Source organism: Argiope bruennichi, chromosome 9, assembly GCF_947563725.1.
Source record: "Argiope bruennichi chromosome 9, qqArgBrue1.1, whole genome shotgun sequence".
Classification (NCBI taxonomy): Eukaryota; Metazoa; Arthropoda; class Arachnida; order Araneae; family Araneidae; genus Argiope; species Argiope bruennichi.
Window position 1 is genome coordinate 95,915,102 of NC_079159.1, and position 14,765 is coordinate 95,929,866.

Sequence of the window (14,765 nt, forward strand, 5' to 3'; positions counted from 1 at the left end):
TAGAATTCAATCAGGATTGGACGAACACAGATGGCCTTCTGACTTGTTTCATTTACCATGAAAAACTCGCACACAATAAAAAGTCAATCTGAAGTAATATCGCGATGATACCGCTGCAACTATTGACACGAATTACTTCAGCATAACTTTAAGAAACATAAAGGATCGATTCGCTGAGACATTCGAGCAATTCAAAATAAACAAAAGTACTCTTGCATTCATAGTAAATCATCTCAACACAAATACAAATGAGATCAACATTGAGCCATTTGGAATTGATGCTGGATCACTTCAAATGCAATTGCTAGATTTGAAAACCAAAGATTTGTGGAGTGGCAAGTTCACAGAATTCAAGAGCAAATTGGAAGAGTTGGAGGTCCAGAAATGCATGCACATCGCACAGCACAAGTGGACAACTCTAAAAGAAATTCCACGAGTTGAGGCCCTCATATTCGACGCATGGAATAGTCTTCCAGAATTCTACAGTGAGGTGAAGAAGTTGGCATATGGAGTGCTGATGATCTTCAGGTCGACATATTCGTGTGAGCAAGCGTTCTCTTGCATGAATATAATAAAAAAGTAAATTTAGAAGTCAAACTGACAAATAAAAATCTAGAGTCGTGCTTGAAACTTAAAACAACAAGCTATAAGCAAGATTTAATCAAACTTTCAAAAGGCATACAAAGCCAATGCTCCCATTGATATAACTATCTATATTTATGTTTTTATATGAATAAAGATTATTCCGTATTTAAAGCCGTTTATTTGAAATCAAAAATCAAATATATATAAGCAAATACTACAATATTAAATCGGAAATTTTTAGTGGCTCTTTAAAAACTGGAAAATTTTGTAAATTGTTGCTTTTGGCTCTTTCGTTTCAATAGGTTGCCAGCACCGACTGACATAATGCTAAAAATGTGTTTTTGAGGCATAAAAACTGAAATGTGGAGATTCGTCAAAATCTAGAAGTGGAATACTTTGGCGATTATAATACTTCCTGTACGCTTCGTATACAAGAAATCAAAAATGCATGAAAATTCTTTTACATCACGACACTCCAGTCAGCATAGTAACATTTCGTGTTCAAAAAAATAACGATAAAAATATGTGCGTGCAGTTTTTTTTTTAAACGAACATTCTGAAAGGAAAGAATTGATAGTAACAAATTTTACTTTTTTTTTGTTCCGGCTGGACGTTACGAACAGTTATTTCATAACATTTCACGACAGAAAACAAATAATAATAATGAAACATATGGCGTAACTGCCTTATTATTATTTTATCACGAACACAAAATGCAACAGCTATGGAAACAAATCTCAAGTGATTCCTTTATCTCTTTTATTGCAAGGCCACTTCCTTTTACTGAGGAAATTTCCGGCGCGCTTTTGAAGGAAGTGCCCACGCTATAAAAGTTGTAAACCTCCACTACCTTTACCTGACAGCAACCTTGGATTCTCAAAAAGATAGGGAAAGCGAGCGTGTGGTGGGGAGCAGGTAGTTTTTCCGGCCCGTTTTTATTATCGTTTGCAGACGGGAAGAAAGTATTTCCTTAGTGACGAAACAAAATAATTTATCTACTGTTCTTGTGGCTATCACATGGTTCTTTTTCTTTAATGCTATTATCTTTTTTGTTGTTGTTTTTGTGGCTTGTTAATTTTTTTCCTTTGTCAACCTTGAATTCAGAAGATGAGCTAGCAGTCGGATCTTTGTCTTCGAGTCGCACGCCTTCAATTATTGCTTTTTTTTTTTCTATTATTATTCTCCCAGAAGGAAACGGCGGGAAATATATACATGCATTCTTTTTTTCCCCTTCAAATTGAAGTCGTTTATTTTATTATTCTGCTGGCAACAGCCAATTGCTCGCCTATTAAGTTAAAGATGTCGTAACGGATACAGTTTTGAATAATAGGCATATGCAATAATTGATTACAGTAACTGAGTTTCATAATTTTTTTTTGTCTCTCTTTTCCTTTGAAAATCAAATTGTTTCGTCTTAAAGATGGCAAAATAGATGAAAGCAGTTAATTAGAATATTCGTTTTTTTCACAGCTGCTTACAGAATTATACATATACTTCTTATAATTAAGTATATTCTTACAAAATATTTCTTAAAACCCAAAATTAATCAGAAATAAGAACAAATTTGAATTAATATCTATGTGACCGTTTTGGATGGGACAATCCTGTTTTTATGTAATATATCCCGTTGTTCACAAACACAGCTTTGAGATGCCAAAATGTCTCTTTTTTTCAGTAAGAGAGCAACCAAAGATTGTAACAATAGAATAGAATTTCAGTGAACGAACTTAGCCAAAAAAATCAGAATAACCAACTTGGGAAGCTCTGAAGGTTGATTGCGTTTAATTCAAATTAAATATCTTATGCAAAACTCTCTGTTCATAACCGCCTCCGAAAAACTAATTTTAATCTTCAGACTTTCATAGACATTAAAACGCCGTGTTATTTTAAATGCTTTTTGTTCTATTTATTATGTACATAGTGGTTCCTAATGGAGTCGAGTCTAACGACTCTAGTCTGCCATTAAAAAAGTAATTGTCCGGGTATTCCGTCCTATAATTGCAAGTTGCCTTTCGCAGTATTGAAACTTACATTTCTGATTCCAGAACTGCGGATAATAAGCATAATCTTTCTTCGGTTGCAGCAATAGGGGGGGGGGGAGGGGAAATCACGCGATTAAATATTTGGTGAAACAATGAAAGCGATTCGAATTTCATTGCAACAATTAAATGTATTGTGGGTAGTGCGTCTTCCCCGTGATCTGGGCGTCCCGGGTTCGAGTCCCGGTTTGGGCATGGTTGTTCTTCTGTTGTTCTATCTGTGAGATGTGTGAATGTGCCCTCCTGTAAAAAGGGGTTGTGCAAGCGAATGAGTGATGCGTGGGTGGCAAAGTCGTACTCTTGGCCCTAGTTGGCGCTGCTATAAAAAATAAGAGACGTTCCCCCTCAGGCTTAAATCGCTGTCTTCGTAACAGCGGGCTTGTCAGTGGCAAGTGCCATAAGAAACAAGCAAACAAATGTATTGTTGAAAATTTGATAACATATACTTTTAAAAATTGTCAAGACTGAGGGGAAAATTGTACGATAATTTGGGAACCAAAATGTGCCACTTTCAGAAAGAGAACAACCAAAGATTGGAGCAATAGAATAGGATTTCAATGAACGAACTTTGCCACAAAAAATCAGAATAGCCAAATTGTAAAGCCTAGAAGGTTGATTGTGCTTTATTCCAATAAAATCCCTTATACATAACTCTCAGTTCATAATTGCCTCGACAAAGTAATTTTAATCATCAGATTTTCATAAGCATTAAAATATCATGTTAGTTTAACTGTTTTACACCTTCTCTGCTTATTATATACATGATGCTTCCTAATGGAATTCTAACAACATCAAACTACCATTAAAAAAGTAATTCTCCGGGTAATTCATCCTCTAATTGCATGTTGTCTTTCGGAGTAATTAAACTTTATTTTCGAATACCAGAACTGCGGATATTAAATATAAACTTTCTTCGGTATAAAACCACGGGAAGTTAGTTAGTTTAGTTACATAAGCGACCCGTTTGAAGCAACACTAAGGCTATTTTGGGACGGACCTCGTAATTTTGAACCGCGGTCAGATGACAAGCACAGCACCTGAGCTGGCACCCCCCTCTTCACTCCCCACCAGCGGGAGGACGTTTGGTCAGGACGGATTTAATGTGCAACAGACCCCCTTACACGACGTTTCTTCGGTGGAATCGGGTCTCGAACTTGCAACCCTCCGGTTCCGAAGCCGAGACATTACAACCAGGCCACCGCGGCCTCAGAAACAATGGGAAAAAATTCATGCAAATTAAATATTTGATGGAGCAGTGAAACCGATTTCAATTTCCTTGCAACAATAAAAGGCATTGTTGAAAATTTTATAAAATACACTTTTAAAAATTATGAAAACTGAAGGGGGGAGTATTGTTCGATAACTTCTATCATTCAGAAGATAACTATTTGAATTTTAAAATGTTGTAAAAATTTTTTTTTGTTCAATAATATTTTCTAAAGTTGTGGTAAACAAATGCCAAATTCTCGCTTAAATCCATTTAAAATTACAAAATTAATTTTAAAAAATAAAAAAAAATTCTCTGAGGCGCGTATTCCCACTTTCCAAAGTTTATTTGTGCCAAATTTGAAGGTTCTAGCTCACAGCGCAAAAAGACAGTTCTCTCTTATTGGTAGCAGAGAAATTTCACAGAAAATGATGGCTAATTATTATAAATTGCCATTTTAAAATGTTTTTATATTTATCCGCAATCACTATGGTATGTTTTTCACAATTATAAGCTCTTGATAAAAATTTTGAAATTAAAAAAAAAAAAATGAGGATAGGGTCTTTCTTTGTCAGAAAAATAAATCTCTTCCAGTTCTTTACTTTTTCTCTCCGTTTTATCATAAAATCCTCTAATAAAATATAAATTATATAATAATCAAACAAATTACATATAAGGTGTTTTCACTTAACTCCAGAAGTATTATTTCAACTTATTCAGAAAATATTATTAACCCGTTAATCATCAAGGCCATGCGATATATCGAATTATATCTTTCTGAAATTATAATCTGAAATTCAAGCATTTGAAAAGACTGTAACTCGATACAAAAATTATACATCAACCACAAACATTATCCTAAGTATTAATGGATTCTTAATTGAATGAGTAAGAGAGCACCAGTTATCATCTTATTAAATAATAAAAAGAAAGAAAGAAGTGAAGGGGTTTCTCTGAATTCTGTTACTTTCAAATGACACAGCGCTGTTAAACTTTAATAATAAACTATTCTTTAACATTATTATTTAAAAACTTAAATATACAGAATAAAACAAAAAAAGATTAAAAACAAACATACGATCAAAAAATTCAAAAGCAAGCATACCCTTAAAAAAGACTCAATATAATTCTGAAATAGAAATAAAACATGAAGGTTACCGCGTGTGTTTGTTCAACATCACGACTGTAGATTCATGTTCCGGCTATTAAATCCTTTAAGTTATCCGGTTACTAAAACAATCTATCCATCTGTAAACCGCAGACTTCCGTCATCATCCTGAGAGTACAGTTACAGTTAGTTTCATTTCCGAAAACTCAAAAACTAATGCAACAAGCTAAGAATGCGCACTTATCCATTGAATACAAAGGTAAAAACTGAAAGATAATGAAAACCGCCAGAACGAATTTCCGAAAGTCGGATGTTTACATCCGATAATCATTTAACGTGTTTGTGATTCTATCCCTTCAATGATGTAATGCCGGTATATACACGAAAGAATAGTTTTCTGTAACAATTTAAGAATATGGAATAATATAAATGGAAGCAAATATTAAAAATATAAGGAAAGGATTAAAAGTAGACACAACATTAATTTATATTGATTTGTTATAATTGGATTATTATTTGTTTATTTAATTATTATTATTATTTGTTTATAAATTCTGAAGACAAGTTTTGAATTCTGAAACCAAAATGGACAAACAGTGATAAAAGAAATTCAGCATTTCTATTAAATATTTAGGAAAAGTATGAAATATTTACTTTGTTCTAATTTGTCACATTTTTCCAAGATAAATTTACAAAACATACAAACATCTACGTATATAAAACGCTAACGTAAGTGGCACAGAAATCGAGCTTATTACTAATTGTCGAATGGCAACAGTCAAATATAAACAAAAAAAATAATACGAATTTAAAAATTTCAAATGTAGACATAGAACATTTTTACAACTGTACTGAATCAAACGCTTACCTTAGCTAACTAATGGAGCTTCAAAATATTATTAAAATTGTTCTGAAGATACTTCATCATGTCACCAAAGAAAACATTCAGCCAGAGGAAAGAAGATATAAAAGAAATCAAGAAATATGCTTCAAACAAAAAGTTCAATCAAGTGCAAAAATAGGCTTAACAATTGCTAGATAAGTAATCGTGGTAAGATTAAAGTACGGTATCTCGCCATGCACGTCAAAATCATTCCAATCGTCCAAAAACTCTCTAAAAGTCTGAAATGATATATCTATACCAGAAACTTAAACAAACAGTTTTTAAAGTTGCAATAAAAAATTGTCACAATTTTATTTAGCGAGTTTCAATTTTGACTCCGTATATTAATCTTAAGTCTTGCTGTAAACGTAATGATTTGTTTATGGGAATTGATACTTATATCTTCCAAAACAATTATCTTATAAAATGCTTAATTCAATTTTGTATATTATCCGAAACAATGATTTTAAATGCTATGATGGAATTCAAACCCTTCTTCAAAACATTCGAGCATGTGCTTTTACCAATCATTAAATCCATAATACGATTTTTATTTTCGCTTTTATTTCGTAATATCTACACTTTGAAAATTGCAGTAAATTGTTTGAACTGAATTCATGTATTTTAGTCATACCAAATTATGAAGTGAAATATTTTTTAAAGAAATACATCCTATATTAATAATTTAACAGTCTAAAAAGTCAATAATTTAGGCGAACAAATTGGTCGCCAAAAGCAGCTAGTTATTTATAATGATAGATAATTTTTTTAAAACTAAAAAAAGTTTTAAAAGAAACACAATGCTTAAAAACAAACAAAAAAAACCTTAGAAAATATTTCCCATTCTATTTTTGTATTCAGCAAAATTAAAGAATATATTAAAATGTAACCCATTCATTCTTTATCTAAGCCTTTTACAAAATGCCCGTATTTCAAACATTGTTAGTAGCATGTACTGCAACGATGAAATGTCTTTAGCCGTTGCCAAAGCGATTCCCCGCATTTCGCCATTCAAATTGCTTTAAAGCATTCAAATTAATATAAGGTTCTTTGAACTTTCAGAGTATTTTGAACTCCAAAGACGTGAAGAGAAACAATAAGATTCGGATTTGTACACGAAATGATGTTTTTAGTAACGTTCAAAAGCAATCGAAACATTTTGCGCAAACCAAAATATTAAAATAAGATCTGAATCCAAAGCAATTAATCACAGTTCACATAAGATAATGAAGGCCCTTCAAAGAGATAAAAAAATATTTCTCGACTGCCGAACGTTTTGTATTTATTTATTATTTTAAATAGTTTGCTAAAAAAGATTCTTCTGGAATTTCGAATTCGCTTCTTACTGCAGCAAAATAACGAAAATAATTTGAAGCGAACAATACATATACAATACAATGCGAATATAAACTTTTCCCAAATATATTCACGATTTCGATGAAAGAATTTGGCGAAACAAAGACAAATGTTTTTAAAATTGAAGGCAGACGTCAATGATCAATAATTTTTAAGACAAAGAAAAAGAATATATCGTATATAATAAAAAGAATATAACAAAAACATTATTCACCAGTTCATTTATGTAAATTACAAAATTGTTATTTTTTTAGTTGGAAAGTTTTTCCTTTTTTATTTTTTAACGTTTTTACACTTTCTTGATCATTGTTTCGTTGACAGGTTTGGTTTATATATTTTTATTATCGTTTGCTAATTAATTTTATAATCTTGCCACGAACGTAAATTAAACTTTACACTGACAAAAATTTCAAAAATAATTTATATCCATTTTTGAAAATGAAATAGTCAAATAAAATAAATTTTTAGAATTAATCTGAATTGCTTAAAGTAGTTTAATTGACGAATAGTAACATGTGGCATAAAATTCTGATACTTAGAATAAAAAATGTATTTAAGGATTCATCAACTCTCAGTTTTCGACAAAAATAAATTCCTCACATATATAGATATTTTCTAGGATAGAGTATTAAAATTCCTTTTCTTACCACCAGATACAAAATGACTGCCAGGATTAATCAAGATATGTTAAGGTTTTAAAAAGAATAATATGGCATGCTTTAACAATTTTCTATATTTCTGCATGCAGTAATTTTAATTTAATATCAAATAACGCCAACTACAACATTTTTAAATAGTTTGTTATAGTTATTTGAATAAAAAAGTTATTATAAGTAATTCATGATGACTTCTGGAATTTTGCAACACTGTTTTTAATGGTAAGATACTTCAGAGAATAGAATGACTTAAGAAATAATGTTTTTGCTTATACGTACAGTTAAGAAAAATCTGCTTGTGAATTTATAGATTTTACTTGTTTGCTTAACGCGCTATTTCGAAGTTCTACAAAGACTATTTAGGACATGCGTTGTAATTTAAATCGTGGTGGGATGTTGACGAAAATGTCCATACAGGAACAAAATTCTTCAAACTTTCTGGACACACACAATTAAGGGAAGTTATCTCATAGCAACACATAAGGTGGGTCTTTGTTGGAATCAGGTCTCGAATTTGCAATCCTAATCCGCAGTCCAGAAATTATACAGGCAGTTGCTGCCTCTGGTATCATTGATTGAACTTATAACTGCAAATCTCTTTTTGTTTGTTTGTTTGTTTGAATGAAGGGGGTTTAGGGATTTTTAGCTACAAAGGCAAATCTCTCTATTACGTAAAAAGAAAATTATGTAAATATCGTGTTTTTTTTCGCTTTGTGATTGGTAGATAGCGGTTCACCTGACCCAAGACATTTGAAGTTTGTTTTGTCAGTATTGTTTGAAATATTTAATGAAAATTATTATTACTTCGTAGTAAATAGTTATATTGCACTTGACGGCGAATTGGTGACAAAAAAAGGGGAAAGTAAAGCTTTAATTAACACAAAAGTAACGATAATTGAATTAAAACTATTTTATTTGTTAATTCTACTTTTAGACACACCATTTGTGGCAACACTAACGAATAGTTTTCTAGTTTGTTTACCTCTTTCGAGTAATGGAAATTTTTCGCCTCTCGATTAGCATTCTCTAATACCTATGCAATACGCGGATTATCCTTGTATTGTTTTTTTACGGAGTCAATTAATCCCTCAGGAATACCTACTAACTTGAAGACATGCACATAAGGACAACATCGGAATTGACGATAAAAGCCTAGCAGGAGGCGAAGCCGCCTAGTTTTTTTAAATGATGTTTATTAATTTTTATCTTTACATCCATGAATTTCTGAAGAAAATCTGTACTTATTAATAATCTACAATTTCAGATTTCTTTTTATTACAAGAATATTTTGAAATCTTACTTGAGCAATTCTTTTCTCAGAATATCAGATTTACATCTTGAGCGAAATCTGAGTAATCATCAAACAACGGTGACTTATCATTGGTGATTTTGATACACTTTTTTTTTTTTTTACATATTAAGAAGGATAAATATTTTCCGAAGCCACGCCTCCTTGTTCCGACCACACCTCATTGCTATTGCATCCGTTAAAGGAAAGAAAAAGTGTTATCGATTTCTCACGGACTAAAATCGGGAAAAACAAGGATCCCGGACGGATGTAAATGATCTTTATGTGGAACTTTTCAGGATGGTACGGGTAAACCGGATTCACTCGCCCGTTTTCTACGAAACGGTTTTTTTTCCAGTTTTGAGCCGCCTCATTTTTATTTAAAAAAGCTACGACATTGCCATATTAAAAAAAGAAAAAGAGCGAAATATCTAAACGAATATAAAAACAGATCCTTTTGTTTTAATTGGATTAACTGGAATAGCAGTTTGGGATTTTTCCACCAGTGTTATTAACTGTTAAGGTTTTCCCCTATGATGATTCATGATTCATTATGCTTTCGCCGAGTTTATTTCTGCAAACGATTTCGTTAGTTCAATGTCAAGCTCGATTAGTTATATTATTAATTTTTTTCTCAAAATTAATTTGTCGTATTTACTTAAAAAAATATCGTTTGCAAAGATGAATATATTTTAATACATTCATGGGTTAAATTTACAGTGGTTTTTCCACATTTCCATTTTACAAATTAGTGCATCGTAAAAGATACTGTTATATTTGGATATAAAACTATTGTAATTTTATCATTGTAGGGATATCGTGAGTTGATATTTAACTGCATATTGGTTAAAATTTTAAACTTTATTTTTTAAAAATCACCTACATCTTTTTGACTTTAATCGGTCCATTTTAACTATATTTTTTATTAGAACAATATTTATTTATTAACTAGAAAGTTAATAAACTAACTTAGTTTATTGACTTTATAGAGAAATGTGATCTCAAGCATCCTAAAAAGAAAGAACTACGCTCGTCTCATCTGCAATCATCAATTCACCACCTGCAGCTTTACCATGCCATAATAACTTCATGACTGATCTTTGCTAATTACTTCATTATGTAAACTCACTTTTTTACCCTTTTTCTTTTTTCTTTCCTTTTTTCCATATATTTATTAAATTTTTTTTCCATGCTTCTTAAAAGTTTTGGTAATTAATTAAACACAGCCAACTTGTTAAGTAATATTATTAGTAAACCAATTTTCTTCCAGGTTCAGAATTTTGAGTTCAAACACTCCTTCATTCTCTCATAAATAAGAATTTTGACTATATTAAATACAATTTTTGAGTGATGATTATTATTGTAATATAATTAAGAGCAAAGCTTATAATAACAAAATAAAAATTAATGAATCAAGCCTTAAATATTACAATGCTGTGATGTTGTTTTTAAGGTTTAAATTTGTTTTAATTTTAATTGAATTTGGCCATTTTACGACGCAAAATGATCAAATTCGACCATTAATTTTTACTCTTTCCTTTTTTTTTTCATCCGCAGAAGAAAATCAGGTGTTAAAAAATTTCAGAAATATATAAACATTCATGATTTTAATAAAAACCACATTAAAAAGATTCTCGATTTTTTTTCAAAGTCACCAATTTCTACTCTTTCTCACATTTAATAGGTTCTAGTTGGAAACGTTAATCGAAAAAAATTACACAGCGGATTCCACAAAAATTACATTTCATTGTATTTAAATAAGTAAAAAAAATATCCACAAAATACAACAATGATAAATTATTAAAAATGGCAATTTGTTAGCATCTTTGTATAAAACATTGAAAGAAAACACTTCACTTCTTCTTATTTCTCTTAGAACAATAGAATAAACTCACGAAAACTGAGTTTCCTTTTAAATAAATTGCTTTGAGGAAAACGTTTAGGAAGTTTCACAATCATCCGTGAAAGAAACACGAAAAGTGGAAAGGTTTATACATTCAAGCACAAAATTGTATAAACCTATTATAATGTTGATAGGTCAATTTCATAAACTTTATGCTCTCTTAAAGTTAACTAAAAACTTATAACATAGACTTCTTAGCTTACGAAACAATGCCTTATCGTATAATTGCATTAAGCAAATTTCTGTTTAAGCAATAAATGCAGATAATTAGATTAATAAAGGAAACTCGTTATTTTTTATTTTATTTATTTATTGCTATGTTCTTGTATAACATTTTATTTTAATTTAGAGAAAGGATTTAGCAAATTTCATAAATATTGCAATAAATTGGAGCATAGTTTCAAAAATGGTTCAAATTTCTAGTTCGAAAGATGGCATCCTGATAATTTTTTAGGCTTGATTCGTTTATTTTTTAAAAAATTAATAAATTTTTGATTGATTTTATAATTTTGATTAATAATTTAATTTTGAATATTTAAAAAAAATTAATAAAAGATAATGTCTACACAAAAATTTCTATATCTATCATCACAAATTGCATTTCGAAAAATTCAACTAAAAAAATTAAATAATTGTAAAATATAATAATAAATAGCTTTAAAAATATTTTTTAAAAAGTGCTAGAAAACAAAAATTTGGTAGAAGGTACTTTTTTTTTTAATATTTCAAAATTGTGAAAAAATATTTTTTTATAATATATTTAAAATGTTTGAAGAAAAACGATAAAATTTCGATTAATTTTTCATTAATTAAAATTTAGAAAAACTTTTTCTGTAGGCATCTTACAAACCAAGAAGTAAATATGTGACAAATAAGATAACGTTAGGTCCAAAGGCGTTCTTTAAGCTATTTTCGTTTCCAGATCAGCCTCAAGGTCGAAAGGCTTCAGGTTCGAAGTCCGATTCCACTAAGTTTCGTCGTGCATGTGGATTTGATGCACATTAAATCTGATATGGTGGGCCAAGCTCCTGCCATTAGTGCGGTGTGGAAATTTGGAGAGAGATGTCAACTCAGGTGCCATTCTCATCATATCACAGGGGTTCAAAATCACAAAATCCCTCCAAAATAGCCCTCATGATGTTTCAAAACAGAATGTTAATACAACTCAACCCTGCACCAAAACATTTATAAATATAATATATCACCATATAAGTAATATCATCAAACCGTTTCCTGTTTTTTATGAATTGAAAACATTTCCATTCAAAGTCAGATTATTATTATTATTATTGTATTTAACATTATTGAATAAGAAAGTTTTAATGTCTGCTTAATTTGCTCAATTCTAAGTTAACACACGGATATTAATTTAAAAATACAGTAAAGAATATTTTATTATTATCTTTATCGTATAATTACTTCATAAGAGTAATTGAATTATGAGATGGGAAACAAAGAAAAAAAAATTTAAACGATATATAGGATGCACGAAGTCACGCGGATATTAAATCGAATAATAAAATGATGTCAGAAGGACATAAAAAATGGGAATTTGAGACTCTAGTCCGAAAAATAGTGGCGTGACAATGTTTTAGGTTTTATTTTGTATGCAAATACATCAACACAAAGCAAGAATGCAGTATAAAAATTATATCATGTTAAAAAAGGAGATTCTCGTATTAAACCATTACACAACAAACTGAGCTCTACTTGTGTGATAACTGTTTCAAAAAAAAAAAAAAAAAAAAATCCAAAATTTTCAAATAATACTTAAAACCAGCGAGTGTGGTCTCCCAAAAACATTCTCGCATACTTCCTAATAAAAGATGTATATCTCTCTTCCCAAAATAAAAACTGTAGACCTTGAGTATATAGGCCGTGAATATCCACGAATGCTTATTACCAGAGCTCCCTTATGAGCGTTTTGTGCTTCATAGTTTAATGAAGAAATTGGATATGCATTTTTTGTCTACCGATCGAATAAAAATTTGAAATAGAAATAGAATTTTAGTAAAAAAAAAAAAATCACACACCAAAGTTTATTTATCTAAATCATTGCATTTATTTGCATGCAAAGTATAGATCAGCAGACGATCAACCCCCCATGACAGATTTTATTTAAAATTTGATATGTATCAACACTTTAGATGTTCACTTTAGATCTGTTCACCAAAGAAAGATTATCTAACTCTTTAGGTTTTTGTAGTTACTGTGTTCTCTTGTATTTGGACAGCCAGACACCGAAATTTTATATAGAGGATTTCGTTCAAAATTCGATAGAAATATAATCTAACTCAAAACATTTTTCAGTTATCGTATGCACAGAGTAACAGACATGGTTTTAAAAAAATGTTTTTCGGTCTCTGTGAAGTCTGAAACAAGAAGATTCATCAAAATGTCAAGTTCGAATTCCATTCCATTATTCTATTTTTTTATCATATGTGAAAACGGTATTACTTTGAACCCACATATTGTTTTAAATTACACCAAGAGCTGTTAAAAATTACATAACAGAGCATAAAAATTACATACTGTTTTAAACTACATGTTGAGCTACTAAAAACACACTTCCATTTTTCTATCGCATGAGAAAAATAATTACTCTCGAGAATGCACTCCACATATTGTTTTAAACTACATGTTGAACTACTAAAACACGCAATTCCATTTTTCTATCGCATAAAAAAAATCATTACTTTCAAGAATGTACCCCACAAATTGTTTTAAACTACATGTTGAGCTACTAAAAACACGACTCCATTTTTCTATCGCATGAGAAAAAATCATTACTTTCAAGAATGTACCCCACATATTGTTTTAAACTACATGTTGAGCTACTAAAATCACACTTCCATTTTTCTATCGCATGAAAAAAATCATTACTTTCGAGAATGCACCCCATATATTGTTTTAAACTACATGTTGAGCTACTAAAAACACGCCTCCATTTTTCTATCGCATGAAAAAAATAATTACTCTCGAGAATACACCCCATATATTGTTTTAAACTACATGTTGAGCTACTAAAAACACGTCTCCATTTTTCTATCGCATGAAAAAAATAATTACTCTCGAGAATGCACCCCATATATTGTTTTAAACTACATGTTGAGCTACTAAAAACACACTTCCATTTTTTTATCGCATGAAAAAAATCATTACTTTCGGGAATGTAATCCACATATTTTTTTAAACTACATGTTGAGCTACTAAAAACACGCCTCTATTTTTCTATCGCATAAAAAAAATAATTACTCTCGAGAATGCACCCCATATATTGTTTTAAACTACATGTTGAGCTACTAAAAACACGACTCCATTTTTCTATCGCATGAGAAAAAATCATTACTTTCAAGAATGTACCCCACATATTGTTTTAAACTACATGTTGAGCTACTAAAATCACACTTCCATTTTTCTATCGCATGAAAAAAATCATTACTTTCGAGAATGCACCCCATATATTGTTTTAAACTACATGTTGAGCTACTAAAAACACGCCTCCATTTTCCTATCGCATGAAAAAAATAATTACTCTCGAGAATACACCCCATATATTGTTTTAAACTACATGTTGAGCTACTAAAAACACGTCTCCATTTTTCTATCGCATGAAAAAAATAATTACTCTCGAGAATGCACCCCATATATTGTTTTAAACTACATGTTGAGCTACTAAAAACACACTTCCATTTTTTTATCGCATGAAAAAAATCATTACTTTCGGGAATGTAATCCAC

General features: G+C 30.4%; 1 protein-coding gene across 4 annotated transcripts in view; it reads right to left on the reverse strand.

Annotated features, from left to right (window-relative positions):
* The window catches only part of LOC129983619 (ets DNA-binding protein pokkuri-like), an 85,957-nt gene that overhangs the window by 36,436 nt on the left and 34,756 nt on the right, over positions 1-14,765 (reverse strand). The window contains exon 1 of one of the 4 annotated variants that reach the window (XM_056093155.1): positions 4,990-5,113. The exons of 2 other annotated variants lie outside the window; for them this stretch is intronic. The gene's annotated coding sequence lies outside the window, so the exon portion shown is untranslated. Of the gene's footprint in view, positions 1-4,936; positions 5,114-14,765 lie in introns of those variants that run through there. One more of the 4 variants, XM_056093153.1, reaches the window with a different exon arrangement.